Genomic DNA, 15,913 nt, shown 5'->3' on the forward strand with positions numbered 1-15,913 from the left:
GTATCAAAAGCTAAGCTATGATCATCCTTGTTCTTTCTGCTGGCCTGAAAGCAAACAAATAGACAACAAATTAGGATTTCTCTAATAATTATTCTCACATAACATTAGTCACAATATCGCAACCTAAATATTTTTTTTAATTCAGGCAAATAGTAAGTTAAACGATAAGCATGACTTAGTGAAGAAATGTTTTGCTGTTTGTTTTCATGATGTGTGAATGTGGCCCCAAATGTTTCTGTACTCGCTGGTTTCACTTTGATAGATAGGTTGGCAACTGGGGAGGACAATCAATTTTAATGTGGCTTTTTTTCTTTTTCTTTTTATTGTTGCAACTTTCTCCACTTTTAGTGTTACTTATGACATTATTATTAGAAGTATTGACAACCAAAATCATAATCTATGACACCTGTTAATGCAAATCACCTAGGTTGACATAATGTCCCCATTAATCCTGATGAATTTAAAAACTATTTTTCACACATGTTCACTTTTCATCCACAAGTCAGCATTTTCAACAACCAAAAGCAGAACGAGAGGATGCATTGGAAAATGACAGTGTAGAAAAAAGGGAGAAACTAAGCTTTCCCAAAATGCTGATGGAAGCTTGTCATGGGAGCCATTTTTGATCATTCGCTGGCACATCCTATCCTGCATGCATGCTCTGTGAATGACAAAATGCTTCAAAAGCAGCAGAAAACTACTTGGTGGCCATGTGCAGACACTGCTGGTTCAACTGGTCTGCCTGATAGAGGAAACAAACATATTTCTATTGTTGTGGTGACTGAAAACAATAATGTGAACAGAAAACCTTCAAAATGTAACTGCATTACTGTGGTCATGGCCTCAGATGACACACACACACACACACACACACTTTTCTGTCTGAGCTAGATGACGTTACAGAGGAAACTGTTGCATATGTTTTAACCATTTTAGTTTCATCCATATTCAGAGTAGCTTTAAAATATTTACAGTTGTCCGATCATAAACTTTTTTAGTATGCAATGTTTTGTATGTACTACAGATACACATAGAGTGGCCCAAGCAGTGCACTGTGGGGTAGCAGGCAAATCCACTTCCAATCATTCTCATTTTAAATTAGTGATTCTTCAAAGGAGATTTTATGTTAAGCTTAAACTGTTTTATATTGTATATATCTAAATATCACAAGTAAATTCTTTTTACTTACCAAAAAACATTTCTTTTACATTTTAAAATGATCCAAATTAAAATGATGGACTAAAACCTTTGCAGCTGAATAGGGAGCTAGTTGCTAGATCATGAAGTTGCATGTGGCATTAATAAATTAAATGAAAATATCATGTATCTTAACAAGATATAGGGGAAATGAAGGACATCTATTGCTATAGGACTCTTTCAATGGCAGATATTACATGGTGTGCAACTTCCACACCTCACTGCTGACTACACCGTGTGTATCTGTATGTATAAATAAAGTGTTCCAATATATAGATATTTTAATTCCAAGATTTCCTAAATATTTCCAAATGTTTCTGACATTCCTCCCTCAGAACCGGAGCTCATGTCAGGAACCTGTCTGATGCTGTATGTACGCAGGCTGCCACTATAAGCATTCACCTTCTCCTGCTGTGTCTTAGCAAGCGTCGCTTTTGGTACAAATTGGCATCTTGTATGTTGTAAAAGAATTTAAGGAGAGTATATGGAACAAATATATATTGAAATCTATCTAAAATGAATATATTATACATGGAACAATATGCATTCACACTTTCTCTTTCATTGCTGATATTGCTTCATGGATATTTATTTAAATGGTTGCAACAATAGCGGTAACAATAATCATGAGGATGGTGTTGATGAGTGAAGTATTTATTTTACAGTGGTCAGAAGAGATGATGAGCATCAATGTTGTTGTTTGTCTTTTGATTTGGTTTATTTGTTCCTCTCTGTGTGGTGTGGCTGCTGCTAACCTCCTGGCTAAAGATGAACCAATAAAAAGGAGTTTCCAAACGGAACAAATGTGTGCTTTGACTGATTTAACTCACCATTGTTCTATCTCTTCATCATTAAAGTGACACAATATTTATTTGATACTTGTATATAATCCAAAGCCATCTTCTATGTTGTTTGAACGTGAAAAATTAAATAAATGCAGGTTCACTTCATTATTGGGACGTTCCAACCAGATTTAGTTCTGAGTATCTGCTGACTTGACATTAGCTTTATGTTTATTTAAATAATAGGCCTACTGAAAGTGGGCCACCAGTTGACCATATACAGCTAGATTAGGTCTGGTGACTGCACGGCACGTAGAGTCTCATCCTCACAGTGATGCTACGGGGTTCACGCACCCTCCTCCTTGGCTAATATTTTAGTATTTTAATATATTAGCATGCCAGCTAAGAAGATGCAACATGTACACAAGACAACTTTGACTTAAACAACTATTTTCTTGTTACCTGGAGTCACAATTCTCCTCTTCTTGTGGAGGCTATAGCGTGATTTATGGTTCTGCGGAGGCTCCACGCAGAGCTTTCACCATAGCCTTCGTAAGTGGCCTGAAGTTTAAACTTGTGCATTGGTGTGTGTGTCAATCTCTTTAGGAAAATTGCAGGTCCTGTGTGTGTGTGTGTGTGTGTGTTGTGTGTGTGTGTGTGTGTGTGTGTGTGTGTGGTTGAGCGAGTGAGAGAGTGACGGCCATAAGCTTCGGCAGTAGCAAGTACCGACTCTAGAGTCACAGTGAGAGAAACAAAGTGTTACCCCTGGGAAATTTGTAGCAGGAAAAGTTAACCCTCTCCTTGATTTCATGTTGTTTGTGGAGAAGGAAAACCAGGAAATGAGTAGGGGGAAATGCAACACTACTAAGCCATGGCCAAACGACGTGCGTCACCGCAACGCGTAGTCACAGTTTTCGAGAGGTGCACGAATGTAGCTACAGCGTAGATTTTACGCAGATGCATAAATTAACAGACTAAGCAAATGTTCCACAGCAGTCTAAGTCCCCTAAAAACAGATTTCAACCCCCCACTTCCAGTAAGACAACCCAACCCTCTAATTGTTAAAGTAATAGAGTGTTACTGGGATTAAAAACTGTAATGAAATTATTGAATTTCAAACTGTCATTTCTGACACTACTTGATTCTGAAAGAAAACGTAATCCCTGTTACCAAGTCATGTGTAACCACCCAACACCGTCTATGGCAGCGGCCATAGTGGGCACACTGAGTTCAAACAAGGTCATGGTCAAGGTAAACTTTATTATCCCACAAGGGGAAATTCATGTGGTCATTCATTACGCACCCTTGTCACAACATGGACATATAATTAGACTCCAAGATGGCACCCATTAATCACAATGAAAATTGGTCATGCGGAGAATGCTGCAAAAACATTTGTGTATCTCTACTTGGACATCTGCTCAGCCATTCATGATACAAAGAGTAGTAATCAACCTTGTTTCGAGGTCTGGGTGTCCTTTCAACAAGTTTTAAGAAGTTTCTTTTACAATAGCGGTCTATGTATGAAGAAAATGCTTTCAAGACAGCATGGGAGATTTTTATGTTGCAGAATCTAAAAGTGAACTGATTTGAGAATTTTTGAGTTTCTCACTGAAATGCTCCTTGGAAGTCATAGTTGACAACACAGTTGTCATCTTTTGTACTGATGTTCCATGTACATCCAAGCCTTTAAAGTGCTCCAACTGACAGTCACCTAACACTGTCTACACAACCTGGACACCTGAAATAACTTCTCCCACCTTATAACTACTTAACCAAATTAAAACATTTCTACATTGTCTCCAACAGATCCCCGGTAATTAGCCATTTTTTAATACTATGGAATAACTAAATTGTATTTTTTTGCTGACATTGTAAGAAATGATAAAATCAACTGTGGTGAGATCTGGGTGAAGTCAAACAACAGTTTTATAAATGAGGCCCCCTGGTACTCGCCTCGCCTCACTCTACTCTGTTGGGCCCATTAATAAGTAATCAAGGCTGGGTCACACTAATGGCTTCCCAGAGCAGTGAATACAGATGTGTGTGTGTGTGTGTGTGTGTGTGCACATACAAGAGATGAGGAAAGAGGGGGAGAGATTTTAAAAGGAATAGAAACGAGACGTATAAGTGTGTGTTTGTGTTTGTGTGTGTGTGTGTGTGTGTGTGTATGTGTGTGTGCAGAATTGGAGAAAAAGAAAAACAACCTTTATGTTCATCATCTTAAATCAGAGTGCATTAAAGCAGAGCTCTTAGCATCTTCCACCCTAACACACTTCCCTCTGGAGCCGGAGCGCCACAGCACACGATACTATGTACTCATGTGTACATACATGAGCAAAGGCACAGATAGAAATGTGCACACATACTCAAGGAGATGAACACACACACTTTCTCTGTCTTTTGCGACACACAAACACTCAGAAGACAGTGTATGTGTATGTGTGTGTGTGTGTGTGTGTGCGTGTGTGTGTGTGTGTGCGTGTGTTAAAAGTGTGATAGAGAAAATAAATAATGCATGCATGTTTCCCATAGCAAGCTTTTACCAATAAACCCATTCACCAGCTCTGGGCTTTGATATGTGAGTGCTGACCTGGTAGCCTGACAGCTGGCCCTGTGCACAGAAGGTTGCTGGTTCATTTCGACTGCCAACTGTTGTGTGTAAACGTCCATGTTGCTTACCTTTGTTTTGGGCTTTGCAGTTACCTGCTGTAAACTACTGTCCCTGGCCACCTTCTCTCTGACCACTGACCCATCTAGTGAAATGGGTACGGTATGTACATCTAAAGAGACATTTAATCATCTTGATCTGCAATTGCTGTTTTAAACAGCACTGACTAGGCTTGGCACATACACCGATTACATTACTTGCCCAAAACCCCCACCATTGTTTCTTCTTCTTCTTTTTTATAGAAATAAGCATGGGTGTATCAGCACCCATGCTTCTGAAATGCTCCCAGTGTGGTATGATGTCGTGCGGAGGACGAGGAACAAAACCCAGCTGGACCGTGGCACAGCTGCACCCCGTGGAATCATTATACACTGAAAAGTGTCTGCCCTGTACAGCAGCAGCATCGGAGACGCAGGAGTCAGGTTTCACCAATCATGTGCCGTGTTCAGACGGAGAGTTGACTGACAAGAGGATGCCGAAGGATTTGGCGTCAAAGCGAAAAGCAAAAGCGCCTATTTGGCAATATTTCAGATTTAAACCCAATCTAAAAATATTTTTTCTTGTAAAATGTCCGGTGGGAAAATGTCTTCACCGTGGCATCGGTAGCACTACCTCTCCCAAATCCCATATAAGTCTATTTTGATGTCTGTTGATATGTTCATTAGAGTTCAGACTGACATTATTGTGAACATCCATCTTGCCGACTGGTATATCTTCCATATGCCTAAATGTTTGTTAAGTCAAGCTATGAGAAACACACAAGTGTACTTTAATTTACTAAAAGAAGCTCTCTCTTCCTCCCTTCCAGAGATGAGACAGGCTGATGAGTGATGCCACTTACAACCGTGACCTCTGACCCCGCTGTTAAAGCTGTAGGCGTCCAGAGGTGAGGAGTCACCCCCCCCCACCCTCCCCGACCCCCTACCCTCGAAAACTTGTGCATCTTCACTGTGGCCCTTGTTTCAATACAGGCACTGTCCTGGTGCACCCTGGGAGTCGGTCCCACAGCCACTCTGGAACAAAACTGCCTGTCCATCAAACACCCATACAGCTGTCAATCATGTCAAAATCTGCTCCATCTATTCTTCTGTGTTTACACAGACGATACTAGAGCTGTGCTGTCAGTGAGGACCGTCACGGAGTAAAGTGAGATTGGCCTCACATGCACTCAACACTATGGTTCATAGCTGTCAATGGTCAAGCAAAAGAAACACAGTAACACAAATGAAAGAAGGTCAGAGGTCAGGGGTTTAGGAGGGATTCAGTGTCTTGCTCAAGGACACTTCAGCAGGGTGAATTGTGGCCGAGTCTTTCCAACCTCACACACGGTTTCAGTCAAATTATTGATACGGCAGGAAGTAAATGTGACTTTAAATGGGTAATCGTAAATCGATAAATCCCTAAATCCCTAAATCCCTAAATCCCTAAACTTAATAGCCCCAGAAAATAAATTTAGAATGAACGGCAGTCATATGCTGTGATTACTCCAAAGGCAAAGCAGATTTTCACCTTGCGTTACTCTCGCAAATTTGACCGCGGGATAATTTGTGTTTATTTGCATTATTCACAAGACGCGCCGGTGTAGATACCAACAACGTTTCTTTCATTCATCAACCATGGCCAAAATAACCACTATTGCTGCTTTGTACCTGTTGTGGAAGTCCCAGATATGTTGGAACACCAAACGCATGTCTGGGTTCATAAAATCATCCGGAGGCGCACACAGCTCTGTGAATTTCACCGCCTTCTCCAGGAATTGCGTCTGGATGACTGCCACTTCCAGCGCTACCTGAGGCTCACCAGTGCCCAGTTTGATGACCTGTTAGCTAGGAACGGTGCCAGGATTTCTCGGATGGTAACCAACTAACTTACAAATAAAAGTTAAATCAACAACTCTCTAAAACAGTAAAACAGTAAAACCGTAAGTGCAACTGAGTGTACATTAAAGATCATCTTCAAATGTCCAACAAAAAAGCAAACACAGCAACACAACACATACAGCTAGTGCAAGTTGCTCAGTCTACAGCCATGCTATCGATTCTGTGACCAGTGTAGCCATCTCTTTTCCAAACAAAGTAGCTGGCACTAGCTCCAAGTTGCTAAAAGTTGAAATAAAGTCACTAAGAAGGTCTGAAAAGTCTAGCACAAAAGTCGCCAAGTCTTTAACACTGTCTGTGAGGCTGCACTTTGGCACAGCAGCAATTTGAGCTAAATGCTAATATCAGTAGGCCCCAACCAATACAGGCTTTTTGAGACTGGTACCAACATCCATCCAATAGCTACTGTTATGGGCATGTGAGAATACTTTCTGGTTTGTATAGGCTAGTCATTTTGTGAACCACTTTGGCAATGCCATTTCAGATCATCAGTTAAGAGAAACAAGAAATGCATAAACTGTGACTGTGAGCAGTGGGGATTCATGGAGTTGGACTTGCGTACAGGAAACTAGTAAAAGAGACAGATCCAGGGAGCGAGGGAGGACTTCACACAGCTGCAGAGATGGGGGAGGGTGGGAATGTTATCTGCAGGGGTCAAAAGGTCAGGAGAGAGGTTTTAGCTCACTTCCTGTTTCTGCTGCTGGGATGACAAAACTCCTCTCCTTGCTCTCTGGAATTCACATCCATCCATCCCACCCTCCCACACTCATTCTTTCGTCCCCTGTCCTGTCTTCAGCTTTTTCTCACTCGAGCAATTCACAATAACTGCGTTCCCATTCAGATCATTTATGTGGAATTAGGTGAGAAAATAGCATCACCATCTTTGTATAACATCAACTAAAAACAGCATCAGCTGTCGATTAATTTTTGCGGATGTTTGTTGCTGACCCAGTGGTCAAAATGAGAACTTGGCGTCCGGTCAGACATGCAGCTGGGTTTCAAGGACAAAGATAAACCATTTGGTTCAAAAATGTTCCCACCCACTTTATAAAAAGGCACATTTGAGACTTCTTAAGTTGGTTTTATTTGGTCAAGTGAGAGAAATACCAAAATGTGGTGTGGTTTGTTAAGAAACTGGATCTCAAACGAAACATCCCCCAAAACACAAGAGTTTATGAGTAGGAGGAGACAGATGTTGACATGAAATTTCATACCTGGATAACAAACCGAGGGCAAACTTACCATCAGGAAGAAACAAATTGCATTTTATGTGGATGTGTTTTTACTCCTCCCTACACACCGGGGACGTTTTTTTCGTGCGATCAATTTGCATGTCAATATATTTTTTTGAACAGTTCAAAATGCAAAAATGTAGAAGAAATCTATATGTAACAAAACGTAAAAGATAGGCAAAATGCTTTATGCCACATCAATGGTACAAAACAAGATTTCTTAAAGTTGAAGACTAGACATTTAACTCAGTTAACTTCAGTTTTCTTGTAATCGTGTGTAAATCGTGTGTAAACCTAATGTAGGTCATGACCAGGAAACACACACACACACACACACACACACACACACACACACACACACACACACACACACACACACACACACACACACACACACACACACACACACTTTCAATAGACTCCGTGCATACTGTAGAAAATGCAGAGAGGAAGTGATATTGAATAATTCAGCATATTTCCTGAACAGTAATGGCCTGCTGCTGCTTCTGATGGTGGTGGTGGTGTGATATTCACCGATGGGGTTAAGTGCTGTGTGTACTCAGCCAGCCAGCCAGCCATGCAACCAACCAGCCATGCGGGTTGGGTTTGGCCTTCGTATATTTCTAGCCACAAAGCATAAAAACTTGGAACTTTTAGGCAAAACATAACTATAAAGAAGCTTCATAAACAAAGGACATAAACACACACATTTCGATAAATGATTATGTACCATCACTTTAGTGTCCAGCTGCCAAAATTCAGATGTGACAAGGTCTGAGTTGAAAGCTATTTAACTAAGATGTACAGTATTTAGGGAACAAGTTTTTTGGCCCAATCCCGATCCATACTTATATTTAACTAAATGTAGTGTTTCTTAGATGCTCTATTAAAAGATTATGTATCGATGCAAAAAAGTCAATAATCGGACATTTACAAGTAACCCATTTCTCGACATTATGATCGCCTGTAACAATTTTGTAAGACCGGGCTCTATGCTCCTTATGGCTGAACAATTGGACCAACTCAAAGCTCTTATTCAGGCTTAAAATTCTGCATAATTGAGGGCTATCCGCTTTGAGTGACAGGTGGCTGCCATCACAAGAGGCAAGAATAGACTAGGCTTCATTCAGCCTGCCTCAGCCCCATCCACGTTCCACCTCTTTGCCCATTTTTGGATTAGCTGACGTAGGCATTGCCGAGATGGCGATGGCCGGAGCCACCAGCAGCCGCCCACTTTGAGTTTAATTTTTTCACTTTAGAAACCTGTGGGTGACAAAGGCTATGTCCATATTTTATCCAGTCTATGATTGTAGCCCTCTGAATGGGGATTGAATTGTGAGGTGCCTAGAGAGTCCCAGCCCCAACCTAAATGTTGATTAAGTACTGTATGTATTTGACACATTGAAATAGCAGGTGTAGCCTTCTAAATTTCGCACACATTATTTTTCACGAGCTTCTTGATTCAAATACTGAAGTTTCTGATTGAAAACTATAATGCTGATGAGGTTGAATTATTGATATGAATAAAAGTTTAACTGGGAGAATGACTGAAATGCCATCAATGTAAAAGAACATGAGAATGAGAATGAGTGACTTGGGAAGTAAAATCCAAGAAAAAACATGCTTGATGTCAGCGCAGTTTTTTGGCTCTATATTTTGGGAAAGGGCAGGAAATCCACGGCCATGGATGTATTATATTTAGCCACTTGGTCCAGGAAGCAGGATGAGAAAGGGTGGTCTGTTGTCAAATATTAGTGAGCCTTCTGGGACGAACTGGGGTTCTCACATTCCCACACTCTGAGCTGGATAACACTGGACAGAGGCCCTGACAGCTGGCCCCGCCAAGGACCCTGGGTAACGGACTGCCCGCTGCCTTCACAGGAAAGGAAGGTCACAGTGCAAACACACACACACGTCACTGGTCCTGCTCACACAGGCTTGTCTGAAATTACATGAGAGATCTTTTCATTGCCTATTTTATTCTGTTAGTTATGATTACCAAAGTTTCAAGTAGGCCTGCACGATATTGGAAAAAAACTGACATTGCGATTTTTTTTTTTTTATGTGATACATATTGCGATATGAAAAAAAGACACATTTTTACAAGATTACATAAATAGCTCTATTTGGAAATACTAAATCATTCTCGACTACTGGGGTGATTTTGTAGGGGAGTGTATCTACATAGAAAATAAAAATGAAAAAGGAACTTTTCTTATGTGAACCCTTCTTTGTTGAACTTTAATGCTTTACAAACACCAAAGCAAGTAAGCGCTGTGACTACTCTTCTCAAGTGATTTTGGAAAGGGAAATTAGATGGTTAAATACACTGGTTGACACCATTGTATTCATATAATACTATCAATCCAGGCTAAAGTGAATGATAGTAATAATGCATTCATGTTGCTTCCTCTAAATTTCAGGTTGTGGTCGGCTTGTTTGTTTGATAAATTGACCAACATTGATTGTGACTGGTGGTTTGCTGTGCATGCAGACCTGCATGTCACACACTAGCAACAAACGGTGTATCCAAAAACACTTAAATCAGTGTAAATAACATTATATCATAAACAGACTGCTGTTGTAAATTAGTTACCGTTAGTGAATTTTACAATTAGTGAACCGTAACGTTAGTTGGGACAGACAACTTGTTTCTTTGGGCTAACTATATTAGCTTCAGCCTGGCTGGTAGCAGTTTTATGAAATGAAAAATGGCCGGGAGATGTTGTGATAATGTTGCATTAATCAGGTGATTTATTCTGTCTTTGCAGTGAACATAAAACACTGACTACTGTAGTTTCACCACCCATAGAAAAATATGTGCGTTACTGTGTCAGCAGCAGCTGCCGCGGTACTTTTCTACACACAGAGAGCCTCACTTCCCATAACAATATAATGGCGCGTTCTATTTACCTCGGAACTCTGATTTTCCGAAGTCAAAGTCGTGGGCAGTGATAAACTCACGAGATCAAGGCGGCCGCAGTTTTTAGAGCCAGGCACCGCAGTTGCTCTCCACCGACTGCAAGACCCAGGCGGACTCAGGGCATGCTGGGAAACGCTGGCCTCTCAGCTGATCTAACAGCTGATTGGTTCAGAATCGACTCAACATGATGATGTTTTATATAAACTTTTTATTGATTTTGAATTGGAGGGATTTTAACTGCGATTTGTCTGATTTAAAATCTTATTCTGTACAGAACGCATGTTGTGAGGCTGATAGTTATGTTTATAAGTCAGAGAGACTGAATCTGTTCAGATTATGGATCATCTACAGTGTGTTGTTAATTAAAATCAGCAACAGATTGCATGTAGAGCATTTTGACAGCTACTCTGTCATAATAAAAACAACTGGAGACTGTGTACAAGCAGATTTATGGGTCTGATAACATTTTATTAAATCGGAATCGGACCATAGTGTTTCTGTCACTTCCTGTTCAGCATGAAGGCTGCTGGAATCAGCCGGAAAACTGTCCGATTTGAGAGCGGATTTTTGTCACCGCCCCTGGCTGCTGCCGCCTGCTCTCGTCCACTTTACAGGCAACGCGCAGTTCATCTCAAACGAGCCTAATGAAAATCCGAATTTTAAATAGAACGCATTCAACTCGGGTATGACGTCATTCCCAGTTCCGAGTTCTGAGGTAAATAGAACGCAGCATTACGTCACATACACACGCCACCCACACGGCTACCTGTCTTAAAGGGGAAGGTTCGCTGGTAACGAACATGTAAAAGGAGAACGGTGAAAGTTTACTTGTCTATCAAGCAGCAAAATGTTTTAGCGTCAACATCGCAACGTCCTGCGATGTAGACGATGAAACAAAATATTGTGCAGACCTAGTTTCAAGCATCTCACTGAGATGATAAATATCGGCGGACTCTGCAGTCCACCTCTTAGACAAGCAGTGTCATTTCCAGCAGGTAGCAGTTTTAAATGGAAAAGCTCTGATAAACCCACTGTACACTACCTGCCAGCACCACACAGCAGACAAGGTTTTTGGTTCCACAAAATGGAAAAAATGCCAAATTACCTCACAATAACCAACCAATAACTTTCAGCTTAACACCACCACGAACAAAAAGTAGTCCCTGTTGTCCTACACTGAAAAACTGCCATATCCCTTTTTAATTAAATTACTGGAAACACACAGACACTTCCTTCTCTTCCCACAGTGTTTTGTCAGGGAGCAAAAAGAGTGTGGGAATCTTTTCTGTGTGTCTCACACACACACACACACACACACACACACACACACACACACACACACACACACACACACACACACACACACACACACACACACACACACACACACACACACACACACACATTCTCAGCTGAAAGAAGAAAAGCTTAAATGTTTTGTGAGGTTGTAGCTCCCTCTTGTGGTATTGAGGCATGATGGCCACTACTAGAAAGGAAGATGACATGCTCTGCAATAGATTTGCGGTTCACTTTTGGATGTAATCAGAGGTGTATAAAGTACTCGAGACCCAGACTTGAATAAAAGTACAAGTGCTCTATCAAAAAAGGGACTTGAGTAGAAGTAGAAGTGCTCTTTAAGCACAACACTTAAGTGGAAGTACTAAAGTATTCAACATATTTTGTACTTAAGTATTGCAAGTAGTTTATTTTAAAATATACTACTCAAGTACTAAAAGTAAAAGTACAAGTATTGTGTTATTCAGTTATTAAAGAAAGCAGTCAAATTTTGAATATCATATTGTTGGAGTTCAACTTTTTACTTGGTAGTAAGGCAGTCACAAGCTGTACATGGCTGGATATGAAGGAGGTATCTGAAATAAACCCCAAAAAGTATGTTAATGTCACAGCTGTTATAACTAGTATTATCTGATACAACAGTGTATTATTAATCACGTATTAACAACGACTGAAATAAAATGTGTGATGTAGTGGAAAGTTAGCAAGCTAGTAAAATCCAGATAAACTAGCAGCTTCACATCACAGGGTAAAACGGTTAACATTCAGTACTCACTGCAGACTGAAACTACTGAACGTGCAACCGTAATGAAAAAAAACACGACGCAATCTCTGGGAATTCTTACTTAACTTACATAATTATCATACGTAACTAACGTAGCCGTAACTACACACACTGTAACCTACACAGTCTCCGTAGCGTGAGGAATTCCCAACAGTAACGAGTAACTATGCAGCACACAAAAAATGTATCGGAGTAAAAGTATTAAACTCATCGAAAATATGTACTCAAGTACAAGTGGAAGTAGGAGAAAAAAATAATATTCCAGTAGAGTACAGCTTTTTAGTACTTAAGTACAGTAGTGAAGTAGTTTTACTTCGTTACTATACGGCTCTGGATGTAATTAATATCTTTTGTAAGCCAATTAATTAGCATAACAAAACAAAGTATTCACAATACCAATTATTTAGGCTAAAATACATTCTCAGGTTTAACTCAACAAACTGTCATTAATAATTATTATATATAATTATAATAATTATAATTACTATTTTCATTTACATTAACCAACAAATTATATATTTTATAGATCCACAAAGGATTGGAACCCACAACCTTTGTGTTTAACTGTTTAACAAGCTGAAAAATAAGAACTTTCTAAACTGCATAGTTTTAAGAAATGTTTAGATGAGAACATCAGATGGAACAGAAATGCTCATCAATTATGATAATAAACAAAAGTCCGACTGTCTAAATTTTCTGTTTTGGTCTGATTTTAGTCCTCTTTTTCACATGTGAATATGTCAAGATATGTTTTCATATCTATGTTTTTCATATATCAATTTTATATTTCCCCATTCTATTAGCCCAAAGGCTTGAAGTTGTAACAGGGTACAGTACATTTAAGATATAGCAGGCTGCAAACAACAAAACCACAACAGTAAAGCACATCACACTGTAAGCTGTCAGTGTCCAGCCACAGGTCCATGACATATGACTGATTTGACACAAATAGCCTTCCTTATATGCACTTATAACAGCCCTAAGCTCAAACAACCTGCTAGTGTCTACTTTTTATATAGTGACAATCTCACTCTACATATCTCTCCCAGAGGACACACTTCAAACTTCTGGATGCACACACAACAATGCTTACACACCAAGTACAGCACCCACTGTCACCCCATATCTGTATTCATGTGTTGGTCTCTTTTATGATTGGTACACTCAATAACATAGGCTACACATGAAAACATTGACATGGGAGCCAGATAAACAACACCATAGCATAACAACAACTCAAGACTGTTGTTTGAATGCTAATCACAACATGTTAGGTAGGTCATGTCACAAACACAGACTCACTACTTTTTTTTAATTAGGCTATCAATCATGATCATTTAGTCTGTAAAATAGTGGCCAATTCCCATCACTATTTTTCTTTTCTCTTTGTTCTTTAAATCAACCATACTTTCAAAAGTTCAAAAGTCAAAACAAATGAAGATCAGCAATTTCTCACAGCTGGAAACAGTAAATATTTGGCATTTGTGCTGATAAATGACCCACACAATTAATCAATCATTAAAACATTATTTCTGTCATTGACTATAATCAATTGTTTCAGTAGAGGTAATGACTATTACCTGTTTGGTTTAAGCAACAACGGCCGAAGTATTTGCAGCTGTGTTATCACTAAGTGCCATGAAATGTCTTATGCTGCGTTCTTGCCACCTGGGAATAACAGGGACCGCCCCCGTGATTACGTTGTTTTTCCGACTGCCAGCGTTCACATAGTCGGAATGGGCGTTTGGCATAACAACTTGTTGCATGACTGCCACCAACAGTTGGCCGTAGCCTAGAGCATCTAGTGTGTGAAAACATGGAGGCCACAATAACAAAAGATTTGCTGCGGTTTTCTTATGCGAGCATAGAAACAGCACATGGACAGGTGTTTGTTTGTGTTATCTGCAGGACAACGAACGGGAAAGGACACGGATAAGTTTATTGTCATTGAAATATGTTCAGTGAACCAAAGTCGCCTACATCAAACGTCAGTTGTCAACTACGCGTCACCAACTGGGAAACTCGGTTAGCAAAATCTAGCCTGAGTTTCCCACCTCTGATTCCCACAGGAAGTGACGTGAATGCTGACGTTTTCACTCAGAAAAATGTTTTTCCGATGTCCATGAATGCAGCATTACCTCTCTGGTCCACGATGCTAACCGCATCTCCGTGACGTGTCCAGGAAATAAACAACATGTGCAACTCAGCCACAAGTCCGTGAAAGTGATTGACAGATGCATCTTGACTTTAGACCTGGAAAACAATAGTCCAATGCTTATTTCATGCTCAGGTTTGGAAGAGGTGAAGAAAAAACAGAACATGCGCAGTAGTTGAAACCCCGCCCATCTGCACACCTGGACACACCGGCCAATCACTGTACCAAGCTGACAGCTGTGGGGTCATTTTGGGGGTTAAAGCCCAGTTGTTACTTTTTTTAGCTGATTACATTTTCACATAAATTATTTAAATCATAATCAAATTATTATTCATCTACTGAGCGCTGTATATGTCAAGCGACAACCTCCGGTCTGTGGTGTAGCCTTTATAGTATCATTCTCATGTGACTACTAGAATTTACTCCAACTCCCCGTAAAACTGTAAACAAGCACAAAAACTTGGAAGTTAAATCAAAGAGTCAAGAAACAACCAGTAAACGTATCCAGATGATCAACACCTGTGGAAACGTAAGTCTGTCAAACAGACCTTTTCTCACACTAATTACAGAAACTAATAGCTTCCTTTTAGACAGGATATCCATAACTTTTAGTACAATATCTGGCAAAAAGTATATGGACACATACCCTTGTGCACCTTTGATCTGGGTTTTTCCTGGTTTGGTCCAGGCCCCTTAGTGCCAACGTTCAAAATCATTTTTGACAATAGTGTGTTTTCAGCAGGCTTTCCAGCAGTTTGGGGAAGACCCTTTCCTGTTTCAACATGATAATGTCCCCCATGCACAACGCCAGCATAACACAAGGTACTCTGAATGTATTCAGAAGTAGCCACAGCACAACCAATATAGATTTTAAGAGGCACACATTTAAGATTTGTTCGATCTGATTAGTTAAAGATTAATCTTAGCGCCAGAGGTCCCAGGTCTTCTGTAAAACTAAAAGGGCACACAAGTTTAGTTTCCTGCCTCCATTTCCCA

This window comes from Perca flavescens, chromosome 13 (assembly GCF_004354835.1).
Source record: "Perca flavescens isolate YP-PL-M2 chromosome 13, PFLA_1.0, whole genome shotgun sequence".
Classification (NCBI taxonomy): domain Eukaryota; kingdom Metazoa; phylum Chordata; class Actinopteri; order Perciformes; family Percidae; genus Perca; species Perca flavescens.